Below are 15,632 nucleotides of genomic sequence, written 5' to 3'. Positions count from 1 at the left end.
ATATATATATATATATATATATATATATATGTGTGTGTGTGTGTGTGTGTGTGTGTGTGTGTGTGTGTGTGTGTGTGTGTGTGTGTATTAAACATGTAAGTTTAGTAAATCCATTAAACGCAATTTAAAAACAATAAACTAACATTTATTTTTTTATAAATCAAATATTTCGGTGTCAGCGTGTTTCCGTCAGGATACCCCAGATTTTTTCCTATATATAAAGTTTACATTAAAGATGTATGTTTAGTAAGCCAATTCAACGCAGATGTTTTTAAATAAACAAATATTTATTTGTTTATATATCAGATTTTTCGACATCATATACACAGTTTTCCCCCTCATTTTTCTTTCTTCTTGGCTTGATGTCACTTAGAAAAAATGAGTGCAGTTTTATTAACCGGTGATTTTTAAATACCAAACCAGGAGATACGCAAGGTCGCTCGTTGCATGTAATATGGAAGGCTATATTTTTTTCTGATAAAAGCGTTGTTTGAATTTAAATTTAAAACGTAAATTTCGTAAGCCAGTTTTGTTTATTAATCAAATTTTTCGGCGTCATCGCATCTTTGTCAGGATAGACACATTTTTCTTTCTTATTACTTCTTCATGCATTGGTATTCAACGGCGATTTAATATTTGTGGTAAGTAATACCAAGAATACAATCTTCGAATTTATACAATGGTGCCTATGAGGAAAAAAATTAATTCTGAAGCACAAAATGTCGCTCGTTTCAATGGGACAACAATCGTCTTCATAGCTTTTCAACTTTTTTATTTATTTATAAATAGGAGACTTTATTATTCGGACGAGTCTCATATATCATTTTATTAATTTATGAGACTTTTCTTATAAAACAATTTTTTCAAAGTTCTCTCTTTTCATTTTGGCCGCGGTACAAACCGAAAGGGGTCATTCTTTTAAGAATGTTTTGACGATTGTTGTAAGGTTTAGAATGTATGTGTATTTTAATGATTGCATCGTTGTTTTTTTTAATCTTATTAAATTAATCTCATGAAATATTTTTAAGATGTTAACAAGTTCCTTCTATTTGAACTTCAAACCAACTATACAAACACGCATCAATTTCAGATTTTACAACAACCCTCAATAATATCGTATGTATAATTTTTCTCGCAATAATGAGCTGAATTCTCGGGATCAATACCACCAACAAAATAAAACCAAAATAATTTTCTTTCCAACGAATGCAGCAGCAAAAAACGATTTAAATCATTTAATTAAATATTATATAAATTGGTTTTCTAATATTTTCCATTTAACTTTACAAAATCATATTTTAAATAAACATTTATGATAGTTTTTTTTATCAATCTAATTAAAAATCGATGCCATAAATTTACCACAATTATGCAATTCAATATAATGACAATAATTTATAAATACTATTATACGACATGAAACGAAACTAGACGAAGCTCCAAGGAATAAAACATATTACAATAGCAAATTCTTACAAATAAGCATAGTAATAGGTGTGCCTGTTTTGTTTATACACCGTGAGAAAATAATAACGATAGTTAGGAAAACATTATTAATACAAGACTAAACTAGTTTCATTCAATAATTAATAGAAACCTTATCTACCACCTTTAGCAATGGCCAACGACTCTTTATCTAAGAGTACATCTTTCAAACTCCTTGGCCTAACGTTCACAGGAAACATGAGCCGGAACCATTACATTGAAAGCATTGCCAGAGCCGCTGCAAGGAAGGTGGACTCTCTCTACCGTGCTAGAAAACTACTAACACCCGAAAGTATCCTGTACCTCTACAAGGCCACTATTTGCCCATGTATGTGGTATTGCTATCATATTTGGGCTGGTGCATCTGCTACTAGTCTCTCGCTCCTTGACAAGGTTCAAAAGAGAGTCGCAAATCTGATAGGCCCTGAACTGGCATCTAGGCTTTAGCCTCTGTCTCATCGACGAAATGTTGCATCCCTCTGCCTGTTCTACAAGTATTTTAATGGTGAATGCTCTGACGAACTGCAAGAACTTGTGCCCCCACGACGTGAACACTCTTAACAAGCCCGAAAGGCTGTTGAATCCCACCCCACACTGTAGAGATCACTAGACGTAAAATATCTTTCTACTCCAATAGTTTCTTCCCCAGAACCGCTAAACTTTGGCATTCCATTCCAGGTCCCTGCTTCCCCATCTGTACTGGCGTGCAGAAGTTCAAATGTAACGTGAACCGACATCTTGCTACCCAAATCCCTACATAGTACCCCAGTAGTTGTTGCCCTTGATGGTAGCCCCTACACCAAAGTAGCAATGTGCCTTGTTTTGGGGTGAAAATGTAAAAAAAAAAAAAATGATGTACCAAAAACAGTTTTTCATGAAACTATTTTAGTTAAAACAATGTTGTAATAAAAATATTTTTTTAGAAAAAGGAACCGTCATTTAATATATATATATATATATATATATATATATATATATATATATATATATATATATATATATTAGATTTAATGTTTTTATTAAACTATTTCATGTACAAGACCAGTTTCGTTTCGCTAATAACGTGTTGTTAACTGTGAGGTTTCATAACATATGCATATGGGCTTTTGTTTACATGTTATATCAATTAGAAGCAGCAATAATATTTTAATTAACAAACACAACATCGTCTCTCTCTCTCTCTCTCTCTCTCTCTCTCTCTCTCTCTCTCAATAAAAAATGTAAAGAAAAATAAACAATGAAAAAAACAAATAACTGCTCAAATCTTGTCCCCACCGGGCGAGAGATGCGTCTTATAGATTTTTTTTATTACGGAATAACTTAAAATCAATTATTTCTTAAAAAGTTTTGAAAAATATAACCCTAAATTTTATAGATTTAAAAACAAATATAGCTGTAAGAACATGCTATGCGGATGCTGCCTTGAGTGTTCGTAAATGTGTATTCTGTAATTAATGAATATTCCGGAATTAAATCTTAACCAATCAAATTTGCCGGAAAACTTGACACACAAAAGAACACACACGCTATCGTATTAATATATAGATTATTATTATTATTATTATTATTATTATTATTATTATTATTATTATTATTATTAGTCATCTGGAAGGACAATTGAAAAAAAAAAACTACAAATCCCCGATGTTTCAGGCGGCCTTCAGACCTCTGCAATTATAGGTACCACCAATATTCCTAGGAAAATCCTTGATCTTTGAAGCTCCTGGTTTGAAGCCGGGATTAAGAGAAATCCTCTGGAAATCATTCCCATTACTTTCCAGAAAGCCGTTCATAAACGAAATCAGAATTGTTATTGTTGTTATTATTATTATTATTATTATTATTATTATTATTATTATTATTATTATTATTATTATTATTTCTACTTGTAAGTCACCGCTTATCAAGGCCATAAGACCACACGAAAATAATGCTCGAATGTTAAGTGGTAGCGTAATTCTCGTTAATGGTATAAATTTGGAAGAATTTCATTATTTATGGGGATAACTCAACAAGAACATGTTTGCATTGAATTTGATGGCTACCCTGTTGTATTCAATTGGGAAGCAGACTTTTACACAAGCGGGTAGTTCTAGGATTAAAGCTTTGTTCATGGAATCTGCATTTAGATTTAGGCACAACTAGAGAGTAAGGTAAAGTGTATATAGTCGTTTTTTTGTGAAAGTTTGACAAAAAGGAACGATAGATTGAAATCTGCTCCTACACGTGTGATGACGATTACGATAGAGCAGAGACAGGCTGACAACGTCTTTTCTGTAGAAAAGTGGTTGCAGGTAAGAGAAAAGTGTATCACCTATTTGGTTTCGAAGCCGGTTTTGGACTCTATTAAGGCTAAAAAGCTCGTCTTCCTACAACCACTGCAAAAATACGTTTTTTTTTTCTTGATTACCTGCTCTTGAACGGAACTTTCATGAGCAGAGTTTCTTTAAAAGAGATATCCGTCTGTGGAACACAGTAGCATGTGGCCGCTTTCCAGCTAAGTGCAGCATGGTTTATAGTTTAATACTAATCAAATTCTTCCTAGATCTAACATTACTCTAAGTGCTTGTCTCGCCACCTGCCCAATTCTTTGTCATTTCTTTCTGTTCGTCTAGAGTCTATGCGAACATCAGATCCGTTTCAGGGTTTTTCGTCAATACCCGGGACATAAGCAATGCAATCCGCTGCATGTTCATTTATTTTAATTTCTTAAAGCTGATAAATAGATACAACGCGTGACATATGGACACGAAATGTTATGTTCGTTCTCGTGCTAAAGACCAATTCCGGCTATAAAAGCTGAATAACCTTAATCTTTGCAATTAAATAAAGCATCATACAATTATATAAGGTTAAATAAATTTTAAACGTTTACTTAATTACGTTACTGAATATATTACTTATTACGTTACTGAATATATTTAAAGCCTTAAAATATAATACGAGGGCATACTCAATCTAATGTCTCATATATTTGTTTCGCCCGAATACATGAGAGGGGACTTCAAATATATTTCTTATGATGACTTAACTTATGCATTCATGACTGAAAATGTTATCCCCCTGTTTTTTTTTTTTACTCTGAGAAAGTAATCCATGTCAAGGAAGTTCGGTATGAGCAGATGTACGTCATTGAATGCCTAGCAAAATTCATTAAGAATTGTAGAGAATAAATAAGCTTTGGTGTACACAACTCGTTCGTTTTGATTGTAGCACAACATAGGAGGCTTTACTTTTGGAACGGCCCTTGTATAACAACGAGAACACCGGACGCCCATGCACAACCATTGTTCATCGCTGGCAAAAGTGCATTAACAATGTAACTGTTCGAACGATTCCCGTATTTAAAATATAGCAGCCGTGTTTTACTGAGTGTAACGTTTCTCTTATTGGCATTTTTCATACGCAGTTAAGAAAAAAATATAGTATTTTTTAACTAATATGTTAATCGTCTTATTAAGAATGAATTGATGGGCTCATCAAGCAGATAACTTTGAGGACATTACACTTTTAATGATTATCAAAGTTTACCATTCAGTTATTACACAATTATTAGCGGTTTGTGTCGAGGGACTCTCTGAAACCTTTGTTTATCTGACTCCCTTGATATCCGTAACATCATGCGTCTCTGTCTTCTTCTGTATTTTGACTTCTCTAACATCTCCAACACTAAAGATCGTAATTTCCTGGTAATTAGTTTATATTTCTAAGTTCATGTAACTTCGAACTGTACTTAGTTCAACGTTTTCAGGGTTAACACTAGCTGATGTAATCACAAGTGCTGCGACAAGAGAATATTATTTTCATTGTTTTCACTTTCAAGTATATATCAGACACAGTTAGACACAGTTTATCGACAGAGAACCAAATAACTCTATCTAAAAACATATAAGATATTAACGGATATATACTCGAGAGTCAAAATAATGAAAAGAATAGTCTTTTTTCATAGCCCTAGTAAGAACTATCCGACATATTTATTATGTAACATGGAGAATTCGACGGATTTATGCTTAATGCATTTCTACTCTAATAGATTTTGTCCGCAATTGTTCTGGCAAAAGAAACATACATGTATTTTAATATAAAGTGATTAAACATTTTGCTGTTTAAATCCTATACATTTTTCCCAGTTTTCAATTAAGCCCATGTTCAGTTAGTTTTTTGCTTCAGAATGAAATAAGTTGGCTGGGATCGAATATATATTTTATAGTACGCGCATGCGCAGTAAGGCTTATGTAGTCAAATATGATTCTTCTGTAAAAATGCGACTCTTCACTATTTTTCTTCGGCACTAATGCAGATTAACATCCACTATCAAATTATTTTCTTTTATTGTAGGAGTGTTCGATCCACGCAGCATAACATTTAATACAACTCATTCCCCTCGTCCGAATTGTAAGAATGTTTTTTTAAATTCATTTGTGAATCTTAAACTGCAGAAATAACTTCTTTTCTGAGAAAATTGTAATTTATGAGAAACTATTATAAAATTAAGACTATATCCAAAGCGCTATTCAATCCACCCCTTTTATGGCACTTTATGTAAACTTTCTTCTCATTCAGAATTGGGGCATAGTGAAAAGAAAATTGCAATGCCGAATAGAATATAATTTAATAAAACAATGCTTTTTGTTATACCTTATTTAAAAGGTATCAATTCTGAATTTTGTATCCCTTAATTGCAACCGCATCCTCATCTTATTTTCACCGTTTAAGAAAGTCCTAAAATAATTTTCTACCCTTACATTTTTTGATAATACAGCAAAACAATACTTAAGTGCCACCTTGCCTTGGTTAACCTACTAGACAATTAGACCACATAAGTTTGAGGGGGAAAGCTACCAATGAGACTCGCAAATTAAAGGTTGCTGTTCTTGGGGCTATAGCGCATTAATGATGGAGTAAAATAGCAAAATCGTACTAATTTGAAGGTACTTTTGTTTTGACTGTAAACGTCTATTAGTGACCAATGGAAAGCTAAGAAATTAATCATATCATTAGTCTTGTGTTGTAGCCTTGAGGCTATTTTCAATTCCAGTGAAAAGTTTGGGAAGACGAGAGATGACTAAAAAGAACGAGAAATAATTAATAGCAATAATATGAGGAATAAAGTAAAAACAAAATACAAAAACCCAATATAAAAATACGCAAAACAAAGTATCACGATACATTAATATTTCGTTCCTTTTCTTTTTTTTAATCAGGTATCGCTCACCCAACTCTTTCCCCATGTTCGTTGTTAGCGTTGCCGATAGACGATTCGAAAAAACCAGTTGACTCCAACTGAAGTCACTTTAACACGGCAGCTATCAATTATACCAGACCTCGTTCTTTCTCTTAATATTCTATTTTCCTTTTGTTTTATTTTTGCTTTTTTGTCTTGACTTTTTACTCTCTTTCTTTTTTCTTTAATTCCTGACAGAACCAAATTAAAAGGGAGGGAACGCTTGATTTCCGGATGGTATGATGGTTGCTAATTCACGTACACTACGCCTCCCCCCACTTTCCGACTTCCTTTTCCTTCTGCTCCCACCCCTCGCCAACACTTCTTTCTCTTCTAATATCAGTAAACGAAGGCCCTGATGTTTACCATTGACTGGCCCTGAAGAGATGCACAGGCAGAAGTCAAGGACAGTAGGTACGTCATCTCCCACCACGGACCGACCACCCACACAAAATCACGTGACTAAAAGGTAGATTCCGTAGTTCGAAACCAAATAGAAAAAATATTATATCTGATGCTGATTTTCTAGGCAGAAAATTTCTCTTATAATACTGGTGTGCATCTCCCTATTATTTCCGTCATTTAATTCCATGGCAGAATGCATTGAGAATGCTGGAGACTATGTAGAAAAATAAGGTTTGGTGCAAAAAAATCGTTCGTTTTAATGGTAGCTTTTTAACTTTTTTATTACAACATAAGAGGCTTTATTTTTGGAACGGCCATTGTATGACAAAGCGCGCTCGGGACACCCATAAACAGCTATGTTCAATTGTTTATCGCTGGCAAAAATACATTAACAATTAAATAATTCGAATGATCCTCGTATTTTAAATTTAACAAACGTGTTTTAACGGCGTTTTTATTATTCACAATTTTCATATGTGGGTTCGCAGATGAGAAAACTCGTATTTTCGCAACTAATTAGTTAACAATGGAACTATCGAACAGAGAACTTAGGGAGCATTTCACTCTTAATGATTATCAAAGTTTACCATTCAGTTATAACACCATTATTGGCGGTGTGTCTGTCGGAACTCCCTGGAACCTCCATTTATCCCTCAATTTTGATATCCGTAACGTCATGCGTCATATTGTCTGACGTCCTTGTATTTTGGTACGTTTACCTCTTTAACCTCTCCTAATCTAAAGATCGTCCTTTCCTATTATTAATCGTAGTAATTGGTTTATATTTCTTAGTTCCTGTCAGTTCGAGCTCTACTTAGATTAACTTTTGTCAAGATAAATACTAGTTGATGTAATCACTATCTGACATTCAACGAGATTTGCGTTTGGTTCAAATCAATGCATTCCTACTCTAATAGGTTCTGTCCGAAGACAGTTTGACTTGCAAATTTGATCGCCACTCCCTTATGTGCTAACTAAACAATAATACAGGAAATTAAATGTAAAGTAAATAAACATATTGCTGTCAAAAGCCTCACCCGGTTTGCTTAGTTTCTGAATTTAACTCGTTTCACGTTAGTTCTATTTTCTTGTTCAGTTCACAGACTGCTGAAATATCAAGGTAATATTGGAAAGTCTTAACATGAGGAGAAAACCTTTTAACAATTCTGAATTTTCACCTAATAATTTGATAAACAAAAGATGCAGTCAGAAACAGAATTTAACTCAGAAATCCTATCTAAATAATAACACGCTCTGTCTTTGGCATGACTTCACATTTTTAATTCCTATTCAATTTACTTAAAACAAATCGTCCACAAATCCATGTGCTTGACGTAAGCATTCCTCACCGCTGTAGCATGGCCAGTCAACAGCCAAGCATCCTATTTTACTTAACTTTACTAAATACTAGAAAAAGTCTGATTCGTTAGGTCATACATTGAGTTTTGTGTAAATAATTCTAATCAGAGGCGAAAGCGAGAATGATAGATTATGTAAAGCAATACAATGAGAAAGTGCTCAGCCGAAGTAGCTCCAGTTCTCTCCAAACTCTACAACAAATGCCTTAATGAAGCTTGCTTTCCGGGCTGTTGGAAAACTGCTTCTGTTGTACCAGTATTCAAGAATTCTGGCGAAAGGACAGACCCATCAAATTATCGCCCCATTAGCCTCCTCCCACTTTTTGCCAAGGCTTTTGACAGGGTATGGCATGAGGGTCTCCTCAGTAAAATCAGATCATACGGTGTCACTGGTAGAATACTTAACATAATTAAATCCTTCTTAGATAAGAGAAACATCCAGGTAGTCCTCGACGGTCGCACATCTAAACAATATGATATAAATGCGGGAGTGCCCCAGGGTTCTATCCTTGGACCTCTATTGTTCCTGATATTCATAAATGACCTCCCCGACAACATTGCCTCTGAGATGGGTATATATGCTGATGACACTACACTCTATGGCAGACACGACAGGAAGACGAATGAACACATTTCTAAAGAAATGGCAGAAACACTAGAGGAAGATGGGGACAAAAGTGGTTGGTCGCGTTCAATGCTGCCAAGACTAAACTAGTTTCATTCAATAATTACAAGAAACCCTCTCTACCACCTATATCAATGGCCAACGACTCTTTATCTGAGAGTACATCTTTCAAACTCCTTGGCCTAACGTTCACAGGAAACATGAGTTGGAACAATTACATTGAAGGCATTGCCAGGGCCGCTGCAAGAAAGGTGGGCTCTCTCTACCGTGCTAGAAAACTACTAACACCCGAAAGTATCCTGTACCTCTATAAGGCCACCATTCGCCCATGTATGGAGTATTGCTGCCACATCTGGGCTGGTGCATCTGCTACTAGTCTCTCGCTCCTTGACAAGGTTCAAAAGAGAGTCGCAAACCTGATAGGCCCTGAACTGGCATCTAAGTTTCAGCCTCTGTCCCATCGACGAAATGTTGCATCCCTCTGCCTTTTCTACAAGTATTTTAGTGGTGAATGCTCTGACAAACTGCAATCACTTGTGCCCCCACGACGCGAGCACCCTCGACAAACCCGACAGGCTACTAGATCCCACCCCCACACTGTAGATGTCCCTAGATGTAAAAGATCTTTTTACTCCAATAATTTCTTCCCCAGAACCGCAAAACTCTGGAATTCCATTCCAGGTCCCTGCTTCCCCAACAGTACTGACGTGCAGAAGTTCAAGTGTAACGTGAACCGACACCTTGCTGCCCAAATCCCTACATAGTACCCCAGTAGTTGTTGCCCCTGATAGTAGCCCCCTACACCAAAGTGGCAATTTGCCTTGTTTGGGGTGAAAATGTAATAATAAAAAAAAGTGTAAGTTAGAAACTTTGAAATAGATGGAAGAATAAGTATAAATTTATGACGATAAACATGAGGGTTCGCGACTAAAAGATTACGCGTAAGGCTCCTAAAATTTATTCTACAGTTGTCAAAAAGGACATGTTGCGAAACCGATAAAGTGTTAAGTATACTCAGTCTTAAGTGGTAATTCAATGTTTTATCCTTAGTTCGGGTTATAACTAAGAATACAATTTCAAATTACTTAAGACTGCTACACAGTCATGTACTGAATAAAGCTCGAAATTTCGCACAGATTCTTTAATTCGAATGAAATTTGTAACGGGTTCGATAAAATATACTTACAGAAGACTGAAGGTAACGTTGTAAAAAATATTGTAATAATGTTAAAAAAAATAGCATTCCAGATGAGAACAATAGGCCGAAGAATCTAAGGAATACAAATCTTAATAAAAAAATGCTTAAACGTAATAATAATAAATACGAGAAGTAACCGCCTCCTATTTTTATACTCAAAACGTCGAAGAGCTAAAAACGGGAATTGCGCCATAAATACTAGCGACCTTTTATTTTTATTTTTTATGCCTCAGAAAATTTTATTACACAATGACCAAATGCTCAATGTTATTTACTGCGCATGAGCGTCGAGAGGATTGTGATAATAGTGTCCTCCAACAAAGTATAATATCCTATTTTTTAACTCCAACTGCTAAAGAGCTATGAAAACACAGGTAGTACTAACCGACCATCATTTTGTGACCCAGAATTTATTTTTCTACATAGACACCACAATACTCAATGCACCTTTACCAGGAGTTCGAGAACAAATATCCGCTTCTGACGCACGTATATGACAGGGTTTGCTTTCATTGAGTGTCCCATCGTCAATATCTCAATTAGAGAGATGAAATTTTGAGGTTATGAAGGAATAAGTTCGGTCATCATAACAATTGGATTGGTAATCGCCGCTGATTCATTCCGGCGGAACTCGTATATCGATACATAAAGCAAAATAGGAAGTGATGCTTAAGTTGCTAACGACACGGGGTGAGAGTGTGAAAAGTTCGAATCTTCTTTATTCAACAAAAAAGAGTTTCATGAGAATCACACATGCCTTATGTCTAAATTATTAGCGAGGAGATAAATAAAAAAAAAAACTTAAAACAAAATATGTGCGGTAAATATGTAAGTTGATAATGTAAATATGTAAGTTGATAATGTAAATATGTAAGTTGATTCAGCCGATGACTAAATAATTAGCATTTCGCGTTCGATACCTATGGCAAATTGTGAATTCGATTAGTCACTAGTTCTTCACACAAAAAAAATATTGAATACCCTATCATAACTCTTTCTCCGCACACTATATCAAACCTCATATGCTCTTTCTGGTTTACTGATAATGTTAAATGTTTTAGCGACAGACTCTTATTTTAAGCATAGAGTCAATTTATTCTATAATATTTAAATAAAAAGAATGCAAAAGAAAGTTAAGCTAAACCTCGGTGAGACAATGTGTCGACAGTAGGCCGCTGGAAAAATGTTGGGATCTTTCTATCGATCCAGTAGATTTCTCACCGCTGATGCAATTCTCTATCTACATAAGAACCAGGTACGCCCTAGAATCGAGTACTGTTGCCACATCTGAGCAGGAGCTGCTAGAAAGGACTTATCCTGCCTTGATATAGTTCAAAATAGATTTATAGCCTCGTAGGGGATGTCCTTAGTTCTTCCCTGTAGCCTCTATCTCACAGAAGAGATTTTGCGATTTTGTCTCTGCTTTATCGTTATTTTCATGAAAAGTGCTCGTCTGAGCTTCAATCTATGCCCCCCTCGCCAAAGGGTTTACAAGAAACTCTCGTCTATCTGAAAACATTATCAATAATTCCCCCTCATTCTTTATCTGTGCCTAAACCTAAACGTATATTCCATTAACAAAGCTTTTTCTTAGAACTTCACGCCTGTGGAATTGTCTTCCGTTTTCCAGCTGACCACAACATGGTTGTCTTCAAGTTCAACTTAAACAAGTTCTTGATGAGCCGTTCCACTTAAGTTAACAAATTTACCGAATTTCCATTACTAACGGTTACTATATTTTCCAGTTGACTACTGTACACTCTTAACCCTTATCCTCGAGTGGTTTCTGTGCTTGATAAGTGGTTATGCTCATGTAAAAACAGTATATAAACAAGCAGCATTTTTAATTCTTGTACATGACTTGTTGCGCTTGACTATTTTATATGTGTTTGTATTTTTTTTACATAAGGATTGATAAGTTATATATTTGTATTATTTAAAATACTGTACTCATTAAGAGGGTCAGATTAACAATGGTTTGCCTTATGTAATCAACAATAATCTTCACATTTATAATGTTGAACTCACACACTTCGTATGGTATTTCAAACTATTACTCTGTCGTGACTGTTAGAACGAGGTTAGGTGATATGAGGATTGGTAATTCATATATTTATATCATCTGTATTTATATATGTATACTTATATTATTTGTATTTATATATGTATATTTATATTATTTGTATTTATATATGTATATTTATATTATTTGTGTTTATATATGTATATTTATATCATTTGTATTTATATACGTATATTTATATCATTTGTATTTATATACGTATATTCATATTATTTGTATTTATATATGTATATTTATATTATTTGTATTTATATATGTATATTAATATTATTTGTATTTATATATGTATATTTATATTATTTGTGTATATATATGTATATTTATATCATTTGTATTTATATATGTATATTTATATTATTTGTATTTATATATGTATATTTATATTATTTGTATTTATATATGTATATTAATATTATTTGTATTTATATATGTATATTAATATTATTTGTATTTATATATGTATATTTATATTATTTGTGTATATATATGTATATTTATATTATTTGTGTTTATATATGTATATTTATATCATTTGTATTTATATACGTATATTTATATTATTTGTATTTATATACGTATATTTATATCATTTGTATTTATATATGTATAATTATATTATTTGTATTTATATATGTATATTAATATTATTTGTATTTATATATGCATATTTATATTATTTGTATTTATATATGTATATTAATATTATTTGTATTTATATATGCATATTTATATTATTTGTGTATATAGATATGTATATTTATATTATTTGTATTTATATATGTATATTTATATTATTTGTATTTATATACGTATACTTATATTATTTGTATTTATATATGTATATTTATAGCATTTGTATTCATATATGTATATTTATATTATTTGTATTTATATATGTATATTTATATTATTTGTATTTATATATGTATATTTATAGCATTTATATTTATATATGTATATATATAGCCTTTGTATTTATGTATGTATATTTATATTATTTGTATTTATATACGTATACTTATATTATTTGTATTTATATATGTATATTTATAGCATTTGTATTCATATATGTATATTCATATTATTTGTATTTATATATGTATATTTATATTATTTGTATTTATGTATGTATATTTATATTATTTGTATTTATGTATGTATATTTATATTATTTGTATTAATATATGTATACTTATATTATTTGTATTTATATATGTATACTTATATTATTTGTATTTATATATGTATATTTATATTATTTGTATTTATGTATGTATATTCATATTATTTGTATTTATATATGTATATTTATAGCATTTGTATTTATGTATGTATATCTATATTATTTGGACTATTATTCTCATTTGGAATGTTATTTTCACGACGTGTCAGTCACTGTGACCTCCACTGTTCATCAGGTTCATCTTTTCAAGCTTACGAATCTTTCTTTCGAACTCAGGAATGGTATTAAATTATAATCATACCGTATGAATCCGAACATTATTTTGTAGGCAATTGCTTCCCTGATATTTCTCTAGTCAAATATTACATCTTTGTATTTAGAAAAACACCGGGTACTTACAGGAGAGACCACGTGAAGATTGCCAACATCCTAAGTGAAAGTGACTTTAGTGAAACGAACCGGATTATAACTTGAAGCACCCAGGACGTCAGTCCGTGATATGAACCGCCAGACCATCGTCACCTCCCGTAGATTAAATCATGGGTTCCGTTTGAAATTTCGTGCAAATTCCCGAGCATACGCGAAGTTATTCTATTTTGTGTATTATTGAATAAAAATCATACTGTTATTGCTAGCAATCCGGTACTTATTCATACATAGAGAGTGCTTACATAGAGTTCTTCATATTTTTTTAAAATATCAACCATTTAAAAATTGTTTGGATAAAACGTCAATTAGCATCGGTTATCTTAAACATAATAATAGCTCCAGAAAAAAACAAAAAACAAATTAAAACACATATTCAACACATCGATTAAATTACTCATATGTAATAAACATTGTGTTTTTAGTGTTAAATTACCATAAGCGAGATGATACGCCGTTACATCAATAACTTCCAGACTTGTTTAACGCGAATACTACTTATTAAAGAAATATTTATTGAATACTGATTTTTAAAAAATGAATTTATAGCTTGTTAATTTAAAATCTACTTAGTAATCTTTATGCGTACAATAGCAAATGCATAACCACAACCTTATCTGTAAATTAGATACTGCCTATCTATCTTTTTGTTCCTATCCTCTCGCTATCTCGCCTTTGTACTCTCGCTTTCTCTTTCCTTTTACAAAAGAGAATATAGACTCTGAAATATTTCGTAGATATCAGTGTGAATCTGGATGACTAGGTGACACCATCGCCGTAAACTGTTTCTAACTGTCGTAAATTGTCGCACAACTAACAAAGCAATCCGTAGAATCTGACAAAACACCTAATACAATCCGTAGAATCTGACAAAACACTTAATACAATCCGTAGAATCTGGGAGAAATGCACGCTTAGTCTTAGTAAAGACAGGTATCTAAAAGAAGGAAGACTCGGATATAAACACGCGAGGTTTACTTTCTGCTCTATTTTGTGGCAGCCATTGCACAGACCGAGATTAGAAGTCGTACCAAAAAGTGTTGATGATTCTACACAAAACTTTCACCACTCTAAACAAATAATTGGTGTTAATTTCCCAACAACTTACTTGTTGTGGCGAATTGTATATGGTGAACAAGCCGAGAGTATCTATTAACGTATAATTGCTTACGTAGGTCTAATCCTCATTCGAAAATAAAGTTAATTGATTTGTCAGATGGGAAACTATTGTGAGGATTAGTAATGGTGGCTTTAACTGGTAATAATTGTATATGTTTAGATGATGGTTCAACAGGAATTATTTTGTATCAGACATAAAACCGATTCTTTTGGTGCCAGCTGGACTACAACAGCGTTGTATGGTGTTACGAAGACAGGTCGTTCTATGGCGGACATTTTGCTCATAGACGGTTGATATAATTTAAGGTACATATGACGAAAAGCCTTTTATTGACAAAACAATAAAAAGCAAAAGGGTTTTTCCTGTAAATATCTTACAAAATAGAACTAAGGCTTTAATCTCAGTTAGGCACAAACGTAAACATAATGATAAAGAGGAGAAGAACTTGCAACGTCTCTTCTGTGTGAAATGGCTACAGGAAAGCGAAGAGAAGACCCCCGCCAGCATTCAAAGTTAGTTTTT

This window comes from Euprymna scolopes, chromosome 1 (genome assembly GCF_053919585.1).
Source record: "Euprymna scolopes isolate OS-2025 chromosome 1, ASM5391958v1, whole genome shotgun sequence".
Taxonomy (NCBI): Eukaryota; Metazoa; Mollusca; class Cephalopoda; order Sepiida; family Sepiolidae; genus Euprymna; species Euprymna scolopes.
This window is presented reverse-complemented; position numbering follows the sequence as displayed.